The following is a 12,924-nucleotide window of genomic DNA, read 5'->3' on the forward strand; positions in this document are numbered from 1 at the left end:
AAATTCGCATTTTAAAAAAAATTGATGCATTGCATTTAAGGAATCGCAGAAATGTGATTCCTTAAATGCATTCGCATTTTCAGGAAATGCAAAAAAAGCGAATTTTGAAAAATTGTTTCATGCATCCCAAAAACGTATTTAGGAAGCGCAAACGGCCGAATTTACCGATTCGCACCGTTTGCACTTCCTAAATAGGTTGATGCATGTGCCCCCTGGTTCTCGTGTGTTAGTTTCCCGTGCATTGCATCAGATTAACACCAATTCTAAAAACCTTTTCCCGTCCTAATGCCTCATTTTTGTATTTTGAGGGAAGTGTGTAATTGAAGTGACTGTCACCTTTTAAATGGAACTCGTTGTAGATGCGGTCTGACTTTGGTATCTGTGCGGTCCTTGGCACTAGATTGCATTTTTGGAAAGCATGGGCTACAATAAGGGTGATTTTGAGATCTAGGCACTCTTGGCAGTGGTCAAAATAATGGATCTAGCAAAGATGCAACTGACACAGCCTGACGAATAGTGTGGTGTTTTGATTTACATTGATGACCTGAATTTGTATGCATGATGTTTTTCTTTTCTATTATAAAGACCTGGGACCGTATAATACAAAGTACTCCGGGGATGCAAAGGGCATCTTTTACTCCTTTTAGCACCTTCAGTGCATGTTGATACTACAGACGTGTCCAGGGATGTTTGTGCACCCTTTGCTGTAGTATGGATGGCACTGATGCGAAATGTTTGTCAATATGAGAACTAAGTTGGTGTTTCCTCAATTGCATGAATGCGTGACCCCTGCAATTGACTGACCCCTTTGTCTTTTCACCAGGGACAGATTACAGATGCAGGAAAGGCCAGGAGGCGTACTGATTTCCCATGACATATGATGTTGTCAACAGTCAGTGCGTCCCTGACAGCGACGCTAGAGCGGGTGGCACAGGGGTGCTCCCCAGTACCACAGGCAAGTGCAATCAGCCCCACACTGCACCAGTGTGAAAGGGGATGCCTGTCCATCTTCAAAGTACAGGCAGCCAACCTGCAGTGTAAGCCAGACCTGGGGTTTCAAACAGTTGATCTGCCTTTCAAAAAATCATTATTCATGTTTTCTGGGAGCCAAGGGTGTCATTTTGCAAAGTAATGATTATCACTTTAGGGATTACTTTCCCTAAATGTCTACAATCTTCTCTGCCATCCTCTGATTTCCCACTTTCAAATAAAACTGTGTAGCTTCGAATCTAATACAGATAGCTTCAGTCTCAAATATAGATTGCAACCATCTTGTCCATCTACAGCTGAAATAGCACAAACGAGCAATTTCTCGGCGAGGGACTGTCTAATACGCTCATGTAACTGGCCATAAACTTCCCCTTTGGATAATATTGCTTACATGTGATACCAGAAAAATAAAGCAATGGGGAAGATTTATTAGGAGGTATGTTACAAAAAAACCTGTATGAAAATGAGCTGCTGTTTTGAGTAAACTACCAAAAACGTTGCATCATATCGCATGCCGGCCAAATAAATGCATACAGCCCTGTGCTAGCATGATGTTAAACATAAATTAGCATTATGTGCACCACTATAAAAAGGCAGTATTTTACATGTGTTTTAAAATCAAGGACACCCACAAGATCAAATGTCTCCATGCAGACAATTGTCCAAGACTATTTTGTGTAATATGTGTATCTTTTTGAGATGGTTACATGCATTGCTCAGTTTCATTCAGTTTCGCCCACTACAATTTGTACACATTCTGTGCAAAGTTTCTGTGTCTCTTGGAGCTTGGGGGGAAAGAACATCATAGAGCCATATATAAAGAGATATGGTGCTGCTGCTCTCTTCACAAGCACTGGTGTGCTTTAAGCCCACCTAGTGCCCCAAATCTTTGCACCATAATGCAAAGGTACATGTTTGATGTCTAGTGTGGTTTTTGTAACAGAAGGATAACCTTCTAGTTGAAAATACTATGCCTAGACAAACTTTTAAACTTTTCCCCCATTGTATGCATGATTTCCAGTACAGCAAATATGCAATGTTGGAAAAGTTTGGAGACATTAAAAGATGTCTCCAAACTTAATGCGTGCCTCACGGAGGTGAGACTGTGGTCAAAACCCTGTCTTCCAATGTTAGTACGCGTTTTCTGTTTTATGCAGCACAAACTCGACCCAAAGGTGATGGAGCACTTTATATTCGTACCAGTTACAACATTTTTTCTATTTTAAGGCATGGGGAGATTAAGTAATTTCCCAGAATCATGACATGTTGTGCTGTTGCCAAGACTCAAACCTGATTCACCATTTCCAATGTCAGCAACTCTGGCCATTACATCCACATCCTCTCCCTATGTATAGGACTTTGCATAAAAAACTATGGGAGTTACCATAGCAATTCCTAGGTACCACCCATGAGATGTTCCTCTGCGCAAGGTAGTGCAAAGAGCTGTTTTTGTTGCTTTACGGGTTACTTTCCAACACAAAGAAAGGTTGCACTGGGAAGTAGATGCTATATCACCTTGTTTGTGACTTTGCACAGGTACAAAGTGTTGATAAGTCTGTCTCGTAATTTCACTTGGGTGATCAGTAACATCTGGGAATCCAGCTCAAGCAGGGCCAGACTGACAGTAGCGGGCACCGGGCGTTTCCCCAGAAGGCCACAAGGGTTGGGGTCAGTTTTGGGCTCTAGGGGGGGCGTTATTGTTACTGGATGCCGGCAATATCTGCCCCCTGTAACAAAATCAGATGGAATCGGCTGTAGCTCACAGCTCGGCCGCACCATCCTCCTCACCCCCTGGGGGCCGGACGAGCAGTTTGCCAAGGCCGGTTTCGGTTCCCAGTCTGGCCCTGAGCTCAAGGTAATATTGCAAGTATGTTGCGTTGTGTTGATGCTTTTTGTAGAGTGCTCAATTATTAGCAAGGCATCCTGGAGCTAGGACTGTTAATCCAAAGTTATTGACAGGCAGTTTGAGGTTGCATGTGAACAGATATGTTTAGGTATCTTCATGAAAACTAGATGATTTCCAGTAAAGCTCAGATAAGAAAGACGGTTGTCCCAAATCAAAGAGGCTACATAGCTGAAAGAATTTCCACCTAATCTAGATTTATCGATCTTCTGAGAAGTCAATAAACATGCTGTAGCTAAACACAGATTCCTAGAGGGCGCATGAACAGTCACTAGGTCCTAGATAAATATAGCCAGCGATCCATAGGTAGAGTTATGTCAGATACAGAATGCCCTGAATGTTATCTTTTTCGACCGGAAACCAATGAAGATCACTGAGATAGTTTAGATACTGTAACTTCCATATTTTGAATGATCTGAAGTCTTCTTATTGAGTATTTTGGGAGTCCCACATACATTGTATTTCAGTAATTAAGGCAATATCCTATAATTGCCTGGATTACTGTAAGGTTATGCTGATCTGGCAAAATGGGCAACAGCTTTCTTAAAACATGAAGTAGTATAAAGCATGAAGTTACTAGCTCTGCCAAACCGTCATGCGCACTATCAGTGTCTAAAACCACTCCTCTCTCTTCTGATGTAACTTAGACATGGCCCCGCCCCAGACTCGCAGACTGTAAGTAAAAAGTAAAATGATAATAAAATAGTTTTATTGTCATTTTAATTTTCTTCTTTCTGTGGCATTTCATCAGCGGAGTGACGCTCTTCTGCCAAAGCGGAGGAGCCGCCCCTGTTTGCTTTTGAATACAAACTCTAAATTGTGAAGTGAATCAGTTGGAACAGGGTTGTACCCCAACTCAGAAGGCGATTCTGATTAGGTCCAAATTGAATTGGGACCTTCTAAGATGAGACCCTCTGCTTTTTCTGAATTGAGCTTTAGACAATTCTGTCCCATCCATTTGTCTATTTCTTTCTTACAGTCAATGAAATTAGACTGTGTTAGGGCTAGCTCTCCATTCATATTCAAAATTACTTGGGTACCATCTGCCTAAATGATAAAATCCAGCATGAATCATCTGAATAGCAAGAGGATCCACATAGACTTTAAACCGAATAGGACTTAGTGATGACCCTTGTGCAACACTCTGTTTTGTGATTTGGAACATGTGTATTTGGGTAACATGACTGACTGATAAACATTTCTTTGGAAGGATGGAAGCCACCCCAAGGCTGCATCTTTTATGCCTATCTCATCATGCAGGATACAGGTATATCCAGTGAGATGGTGTCAAAGGCTGAAGTTATCTCCAGTAGGGAGAGATCCAAAACCTCACCACTGTGTTGAATCATCTGGAGTTTGTCAATAGCCAATAGTGCTTGTTGTGTTCTGTGATGGGCCCCAAATACTGACTGCAAGTCATCCAGGACATGAATTCAAAACTATGTAAACTGTTTGTTTATAAGTTTTTCTGTCACTTTTGACATGAAGAACAAAAGAGAAATAGGCCTAAAGTTGCTTTGCACCTACGGATTGATATTTGAGGTTTTCTTAAAGTTCATGAAAAACATGTACTTACAGTGACAAGGCCCCAAAAGCTATTTTCGAAGTAGCAAGGTTAGCTGGTCCATGGGAGATAATATTAAACTTAAATATTATTATCAATACCTGGGCAGCAGATATGAGGTTAATTGAAGGACTTATCAAAATATTTCTTACAAATCAAATTCATTGGTAAAGGTGGATTTGTAACACATATTTTACAAAAGCTACTCTTATAAAGTCACTTTTTTCCTGCTTAAAGCCTATAAAGCCATGTCCATGGTTTAGGAACTGTCACGCAAAAGCTGAATAACTCCTTGATGAAGTATGTTCTTCTCAAGGCATGCAACAAAGGCCTTAGGTGTGGAGAAAAATTGTATTGTCCTTGAAAGGATTGCCTGGGGGCTGTGTCCAGCAATAGCATATCTTCAAAGGACACCTACCCTGTCACTGGCAGATGCAGCTCAGACCTGGACTTGCCTCCAGTTTGACTTCGCAGACAGCCTGACTCCAAACCCAGTGGCAGGAGGACCTGTCCCAGAACTGGTTTAGAGTGACTTGAGGCAGGGTTTGCCAATTTCTAAATCCCCAGCCCTGGGTGGGCACAGGGAGCTCTGCACCGGGGAAGAAATGTTCTGCCCTGTTGATTTGTGATGAGGAAATGCAGTGTGGGATTGTTTACTTTCAGGCAAACAGGAACTGTTATAAAAGTGGGTAGGGTTGCCCTTGGGAACTTTTTCCCCAGTGGCCCAAGATAGTATCAAGCATAAATGTGGCACCCTGGTGTGCCTTTTTCAGAGCACTACTGAACGTGTGGAAGACAGAAGAACTGCCACACCTGTTGTTGAGGCATGTGAGGAGAACACCAAGGGCTGAACATGTTCCCACGACAAAGAAGTAGACTTGAGGGTGTCAGTTGATTGACCTCCTGTTAAGTTACAGGAACACAAAAGCTGCAAGAATCCCACTTTCCTGAGATATTCCAAATGCTCAGTTAAAACCGGACCTGCCCTGGTCTCTTCTGTTGACTTCTGTTGGAGTGAGTGCTGAAAGTGCTGTTCCTTAGACCCTGGAACTCTTGCCTGAAGCCAGAATGTACTCCCTCCGCCTAAACCTAAAAAAATGGGGACTTGGAAACGTTATGAAAAGATGTTCCCTGGCGTACTGCCCAGGGACCGAGACCAATCGGCCAGCCAATCTGCTAAGGTTGCATCACCAGTGAGCCTGACTTCACCATAGCTCATGCTACATTCTCCACTCAACGTCAGAATTCATTGAGACCAAAGGCGTTTCAATTTCAGGCTGCATCAAGACGACTGTTGATGAGGACCCGATGAACACTGATGTCCTCTAGGAGGCGGAAAATTCAATTTCTCCTGCTGGAGTTTTTTACACCTAAGTCAATTGTATCGCTGAGGCTTCATTTCACTGCTGGATTCTGTTGACACAGATCCCCGTTCTCTCTGCTCCAGCACACTGTCTACCTTTTCAAAAGGCTGTTGACATTGAAGAGGTAACAGTTCCACGAGGGCAAACCTGGCACTTTTATCTGACCTGTGCTCCTTTGCGGTTGTCCTGAAAACGTACCAGTTTCCTGGTCTAGTGCAACCAACTGCCCTCAGTTGACGATTTGCACTTTTTTGGGCTATTTTTATTTAAGAATTTAACAATTCATATCTTCAAGCCTTCTTATTGGATTTAGTTAATGAAATATTCTCCATTTTAAAAATAAAACTGGGAATTTTATTGTGTAGTGCTTTCAAGTTTTGATACTTCTAAATGCTGTACAAATATTTCTTAAGCTCCGTGCCATAGCTAACAGGGGTTGAGCTCACATTCAAATTACTGAACCCTTACTGGACCTAACAAGAACAGTGTCATTATTACTTGTGATGGACTACCATCCACCACAACTAATAATCCTCTTTCTCATATAATAGTGGGGCATATTATCAAGGGGGTTTATCTCCTCTTTTTTGTCTTTAAAAGCCAAGAAAGTGGAGATAAAATTATCTCCCTATTACCTAGCTGTCGCTAACACCAGTTAGCGACAGCTAGTAGGAGATAGCGACCATCTTGGGCCCCGCTTTGCATGTCAGTGATATTTATCACTAATGACATGCAAAGTGGGCATGCCAAGATGTTAGCGACTGGAAACAGTCGCTAACATCGCTATCTCCTATTACCAACTTTTGGAGATATTCGCGCTAAGTGTGAATATCTCCAAAAGCTAACACTTGCCCTGAGCAGTTCTTAGCCATGTTATCCAATGGGAGGTGGATAACATGACTAAGAGCATTAGCTCGGTAATGCCTGAATATAGCTGACTTTTCAGCGATATTCATGCATTATTTCCGATTTTTATCGCACTTGCGATAAACCTTTGTAATACCAAGGTTTATCTGCGATAAAAATCGCCGCAGCTCAGCAATAATTTTTTCTCGCTAACCAAGCAATAGCGATAATTATCGCTATCGCTTGGTAATATGCCCCAGTATAAGCTTGTATAGATGAGGGCAACTGTCTAGTCAGGCTATGGTTAGTGACTAGCAAATTAGCGAAAGACTCATTGATTGTTTTCATTTTATTGGGAAAATATTGAACTAGTAATCGACAAGAGACAGGACTCTCTGGCATCTGGGATATAAAGCAGCTAGGGAAAGATTGTTCCTTAGCACTGTTAAAAGCCTTCTTGGCGCCATCATTCACTGAATATATTCTATTAGGGTAACATGCTGTTCTAGTTTTCTAAGACATGGTTAAGTATTTCGACAGACATTCTCCATCACTGACTCTGCATTCTGTTCTATAATTCTTTAGTCACTTCCTTTCAAGGCCCTTATATTCACGTTTAATTGCTCTGAGGTTTTCATTATACCAGGGGACTGAAGGTGTCTTTCGAAAAGACACATAGCAAGATGAATGTGCTACAGTGCAGGTTTATTTCATGCAGCCGATTTAGAAGCAAATTGTGACAAAATATATATTCCCTCTCCTTTTATTCTACAGTTGCCACTTTTCCGATAGGCTGTACATCTTTGGATTAGCCTAGCCTCCACGGGAGAATAATTATTTTTAACTAATTTTCATCACTTCATTTCATTTGCATTTTGTAGTGATTTGAAAGATTTCTTGTTTTTATTAATGTGGGCTAATATGATGCACGTATTGTGCCCTTTTGCTGGAACCCTAGTACTTATCCATCCACATTTTTCTTTATAAATTAATTTTTTGTTCATGAAACATTCAATAAAATGTATTTGAATCATCGGAAACGTCGCATTTCAGGAAATTGGACTTCATTATCATAGTGTTATGTTTTTTGTAGGAATGTGATGTGAATAGAGGAGTCTGTCTGAAGTATGAAGAGGACTTTGAAGCTTCATGAGGAGCACAAGCAGATCATGTTTTTAGAATGCTGGAAAACTCCCTGATTTGGGTAATAAACAGCAAGTGTGCAGCAGACCTGTCACAGTATCTTCAAGAGCTCAACATTTCAAACTTTGACATCAGACTCTGTTGTATTCATGGTGCTAAGGTTATAAATCATGCAGCTTTTTATTAGAGGCAGAAATATAAACTGTTCCCCCTATTGGATGATATGTTCATTACCTGCTATACAAGCTGATTTGCAACGACAAAGTGCACATTTTTTTCCAGTGGATGTCTTTTGTTAGGTTGTCCAGAGGTTGAATCTTTTATATGTGAATGGCAGGAATGCAACCTTCATAGGCCTTCAGAATGTGGGTTACTTATAGGCTTGGGCAAGTCATAATTGCTCCAGCCATTCTGAAAAATGTACAAATTTCACGTTTCACAGAAATTCCTGAAATCCTGTATTATGCAATTTCACATAAGTTTGGGCCAAGGAAGAGTGGTTAGCCCAAAAAGTGACTCTCTTCTTTTGTCTGCTCAAAGCTCAAACCAGTGTCCTGCTGATATTTAAGTTGATTTAACACTAGGGAGCCTATGTATGTGCCTTATTTTCTCACAATATGACGCATTCCTGCCTTTTCTCCAGTGCTGGCGAACAATGGGCTACCACGCACTAACTCAGGCACCCTTACACCATAGTACACCTTCGTGTATTAAAACAATCCCCTGAGGTATGATTATGCTAAATTTACTCCTTGCTTTCCCTATTATATACAATACAGAAGGTCTTTTAATTGCCTACTGAAAGTGGTTGAGGGGAGCAAAACAATTCAAGATTATACTTACAATATAGTCATGCTTAAAAGACCACAGACTCCGAACACTAGAATTGTTGATTTATTATAAGGCCAAAAATAACTGAATATAAACACACCTTAATATCAGAGTATATAGGTACATAAAAATCAAAACAGAGCCAAGTCTACAAATATAATTAATTCGGCATAAAATGCATAATGGGATGAACTCCAAAATCAAAATGCAACGCAGACTCAAAGCTGAGTCGAATTCTCTTTTGATTGAGAAGAAAAACTAAAGTTATCTTCCCCTACACTGCTCTCAATGAGGGTCCTGCCTATCTTCTTTTGTATCATACCCCAAAGATGTCAGCATGTGTTGACTTCCTAAGAAGTACTCATGTAAAATGGGTCTGATAGCTTAAGGCTATGGCGCTCACTCTAAGATGCTCCTTCTCCTCCGAAAAAATGCAGAAGCCTCTCGAATCTGTCCCTGTGCATCATACAAAAAGACAATGTTCAGCCTCCCAATACGTCACCTGATAAACTTTTCAATTGCAACTTTCTGTACTTTTCCACAGTAGCTGTGTTGTTCAATTCCTTCTCAGTGGCCTTGGTTCCCAAATCAGCCAGACACAAAAGGCGTCCTCCCTTTTCGCCTTCTAGTCTTCTTCAAAGGCATTCCGGGTATCTCCATAACCGCATCGCTGCTATCGTATATTCCCGCTGTGTGCTGCCATTTGCAAAATCCCATTGTTTGTGACAAGGTCAACTCGTCATAAGCACAGGGCAGGTAAAACCCATGACGAGTTGACCTTGTCACAAGCATCGAAGGGGTGAAATCTAAGAATAACAAAGTCGAATTCTGGCACCTGCCGTAGGATGGGATCAAACTGTCATTGCATACAAAAAGGATTCATTTAACTCTTTCTTGAGCAATCAAGGAGAGATGAATATTCAAAACAATTTGCAGTGTTGGGCCTACAGTGCAGGCAACTTAAACGATACACAGTTACATTATATGGGTATAATATCATCCTGCACATTATGCATACAGGAATCCCAGGCTTTTCTAATACATACAAATCATACTGATATGTGCAAACAACATTTTAATGCTTATATGATTTGAATAAATGCATCTTAATTGTCATGAAACACTGCAAATTATAAAATATATGTGAGTGCATTTAAACCATGAGTATAATGCACCCATACAGTTTAGAGTGCTGTAAGCGCTCTATCAGTTATATTCTTCTTTCTATGTGTGCTGCACCACAAAGAGGAAGTAACAAGGAGAAATAAAATTATTTCTTCTCATTATGTCTCATCTGGGAGGTGTAGCATTTTGGTGCATTGCCAGGTCTACCAGTAATAGTAAATCTGGAAATGCGTCAAAATTAATGAGTGTTACATGGGAACACCCACACAACACCCATGGAACGCCTCCCTGGGTCAGACTAACGCAATCCAGCAGTTTGCGCTGTGTTGTATTACTCCAGATTTATTAAGCTATTCAGGGCCACACAAAGTGACCTTTCATGGCTTGATAAATCGCATTTTATGGTTTCTGTTGTGCATGCACCATGTTGAGTGGGGCAAACACAACGCAATCCATACATAAATATGGCCTTAGCTATCCTTCGTGTGAAATTTTCACCCAAGAATTGGACAAATGCATCATGTTGAACAATTGTTTTTTAGAATATTTGCAAAATAACTATGCAACTTTAAAGAACCCTAGTTACTTAATGTACATTGTGCTCTTCATAAAACTGTACCTTAATTTATTTGAAAGCAAAAGTCACACAATTGATGGATGGAATGCAGAACAAATCAAACGATTCACCCTCAGTCAAGAGATCTGGGTTAAATCCATCATTTTTTTGTTCACCATGCCACCCCATTTTAGACCTGGCCATATACAAATCAGTCTTGACCCTGTGCTTCATGGGAACAGTCCAGATGAACGGCCCAGCCAGTTCCTCCCTGTACCAGAAACAAGCACCCTAAGGCAGGTTTCGGGGTTTCCCCTCTCATCAGCCAGGATAGCTTGAATCTAGTGGCAGAGTGAGCCCGAGGCCCACATCTGGGCATACTTGTCCCACTCTGGGTGACAAATGCAATAAGAACAATTGATGGACAGAATGCAGAACAATGTCACACATTCACCCCAGTACAGAGATCTGGGACTAAATCCATCGTTTATGCCCAGTTATGTTATGTTAGTTATGCCCAGTAATGTTATAAACCTTGGGGCTTTTTATTAGAGGCTAAATTATCAATGTTTCCCCATATTGAATGAGATTTTCAATCTCTGCTATTCAAGCTGATTTGTAACAAAATAGTGCACATTTTTTTTCTAGTGGATGCCTTTCGTTAGCTTGTTCAAAGGTTTAATCGTTTATATGTGGAAGGCTGGAATGCAACCTTCATAGGCCTTCAGAATGTGGATAGTCTTGGGCAAAATGATAATTGCCCCACCTATTTATGAAATTTTTGAATTCACATTCTGAAATTCTGTATTATGCAATGTCACATAATTTTGGACCAAGGATAACTGGTTAGCGCAATAAATGACTCTCTTCTGAGATATTGTCTGCTCAAAGCAGTGTCCTGCTCATATTTTAGTTGATTTAACACCAGGGGGCCTATTTATTAAAAAGTAGCGCTACGCAGCACAACAAGTCACCTTGCTTCACTGAATTACAGGTAAAGGGCTGGAAAGTGCATTATTTTCTCACAATATGGGGCATTCCTGCCTTTTCCCCAATGCTGGCTCAGAATGGGCTACCAAGCACCAACTCAGGCAACCTTGCACTATGGTTCATATACCTGCATAAAGTTCCCTGAGGCATATTCCTCTGTCTATGTGTGCTGTGGTGCAGCACGCATAGAAAGAGGAGGTAACAAGTAGAAATAAAGATATTTCTACTCATTATGTCTCATCGGGGAGGCGTAGCATTTGGATGCATTCCCAGGTCTACCTGTAATAGTAAATCCGGAAATGCTTCAAAATACATGAGTGTTACATGGGAACCCTCACACAATGCTTATGGAATGCCTCCCTGGGGCAGAGTAAGCAACACAGCAATTTGCACTATGTTGAGTTACTCCAGAATTATTAAGCTATTCAGGGCCACTCAAAGGGGCCTTTCATGGTTTGATAAATCACATTTTAGGGTTTGTATCATGCACACACCATGTTGATTGGTGCAAACATGATGCAAACCATCCATAAATATGGCCCTAGGTATTCTTCATGTGAAAGTTTCGCCCACGAATTTAGACAGATGTATAATTTTGAATTTATGCTAATTAATTATGCAACTGTAAACAACCCTAGTTGCTTAATTTAAATCATGTTCTTCATAAAACTGTGGCTCAATTTATTAGAAAGCAAAAGTCAAACAATTGATGGACAGAATGCAGAACAAATCAAAACATTCACCCCCAGTCAAGAGATCTGGCTTAAATCCATCATTCTTTGGAGCACCATGCCACCCCAGTTTAGACCTGGCCATCTGCAAATCAGCCTTGACCCTGTCCCTCATGGGAATAGTCCAGCCCGAACTGCGAAGCCAGGTCCTCCCTAGAACGGAAACAAGCATCCTAGGACCAGTATCAGGGTTTCACCCCTCATCAGCAAGGATAGTTTAAATACAGTGGCACAATGAGCCTGGGACCCATGTCTGGGCATACCTGGCGCACTTAGGATGAGAAAGCAAAAGTCACACAATTGATGGACAGAATGCAGAACAAATCAAAACATCCACTCCCAGTCAAGAGATCTGGGTTAAATCCATGATTCTTTTGCTCACCATGCGACCCCATTTTTGACCTGGCCATATATAAATCAGTCTTGACCCTTTGCCTCATGGCAACAGTCCAGCCCGAACTGCCAAGCCAGGTCCTCCCTGGACCGGAAACAATAATCCTAGGACCAGTTTTGTGGGTCCTGTGCTCTCCATGTGACTGGAGTCAAGCTATCCTGGCTGATGAGGGGTGAAACCCAAAAACCGGTGCTAGAATATTTGTTTCCAATCCATGGAGGACCTGGTCTGGCAGTTCGGGCTGGACTGTTCCCATTGGGCGCAGAATCAAAATAGATTTGCATATGGCTGAGTTCAAACTGGAATGACATGGGGACCAAAAGAAGGATGGATTTAGGCCAAGACCACTGTACTGGTATGAATGTGTAACATTGGTCTGCATTCTGTCCATCAATTGTTCTTTTTGGATTAATGTATTTGAAGTTGTAAAGAAATTGATTGATTTATCAATTCACAAACTCTTCCTTAGCTTCCTCTTGTTTTCTAC

The sequence above is a fragment of the Lissotriton vulgaris genome, chromosome 3_1 (assembly GCF_964263255.1).
Source record: "Lissotriton vulgaris chromosome 3_1, aLisVul1.2, whole genome shotgun sequence".
Classification (NCBI taxonomy): Eukaryota; Metazoa; Chordata; class Amphibia; order Caudata; family Salamandridae; genus Lissotriton; species Lissotriton vulgaris.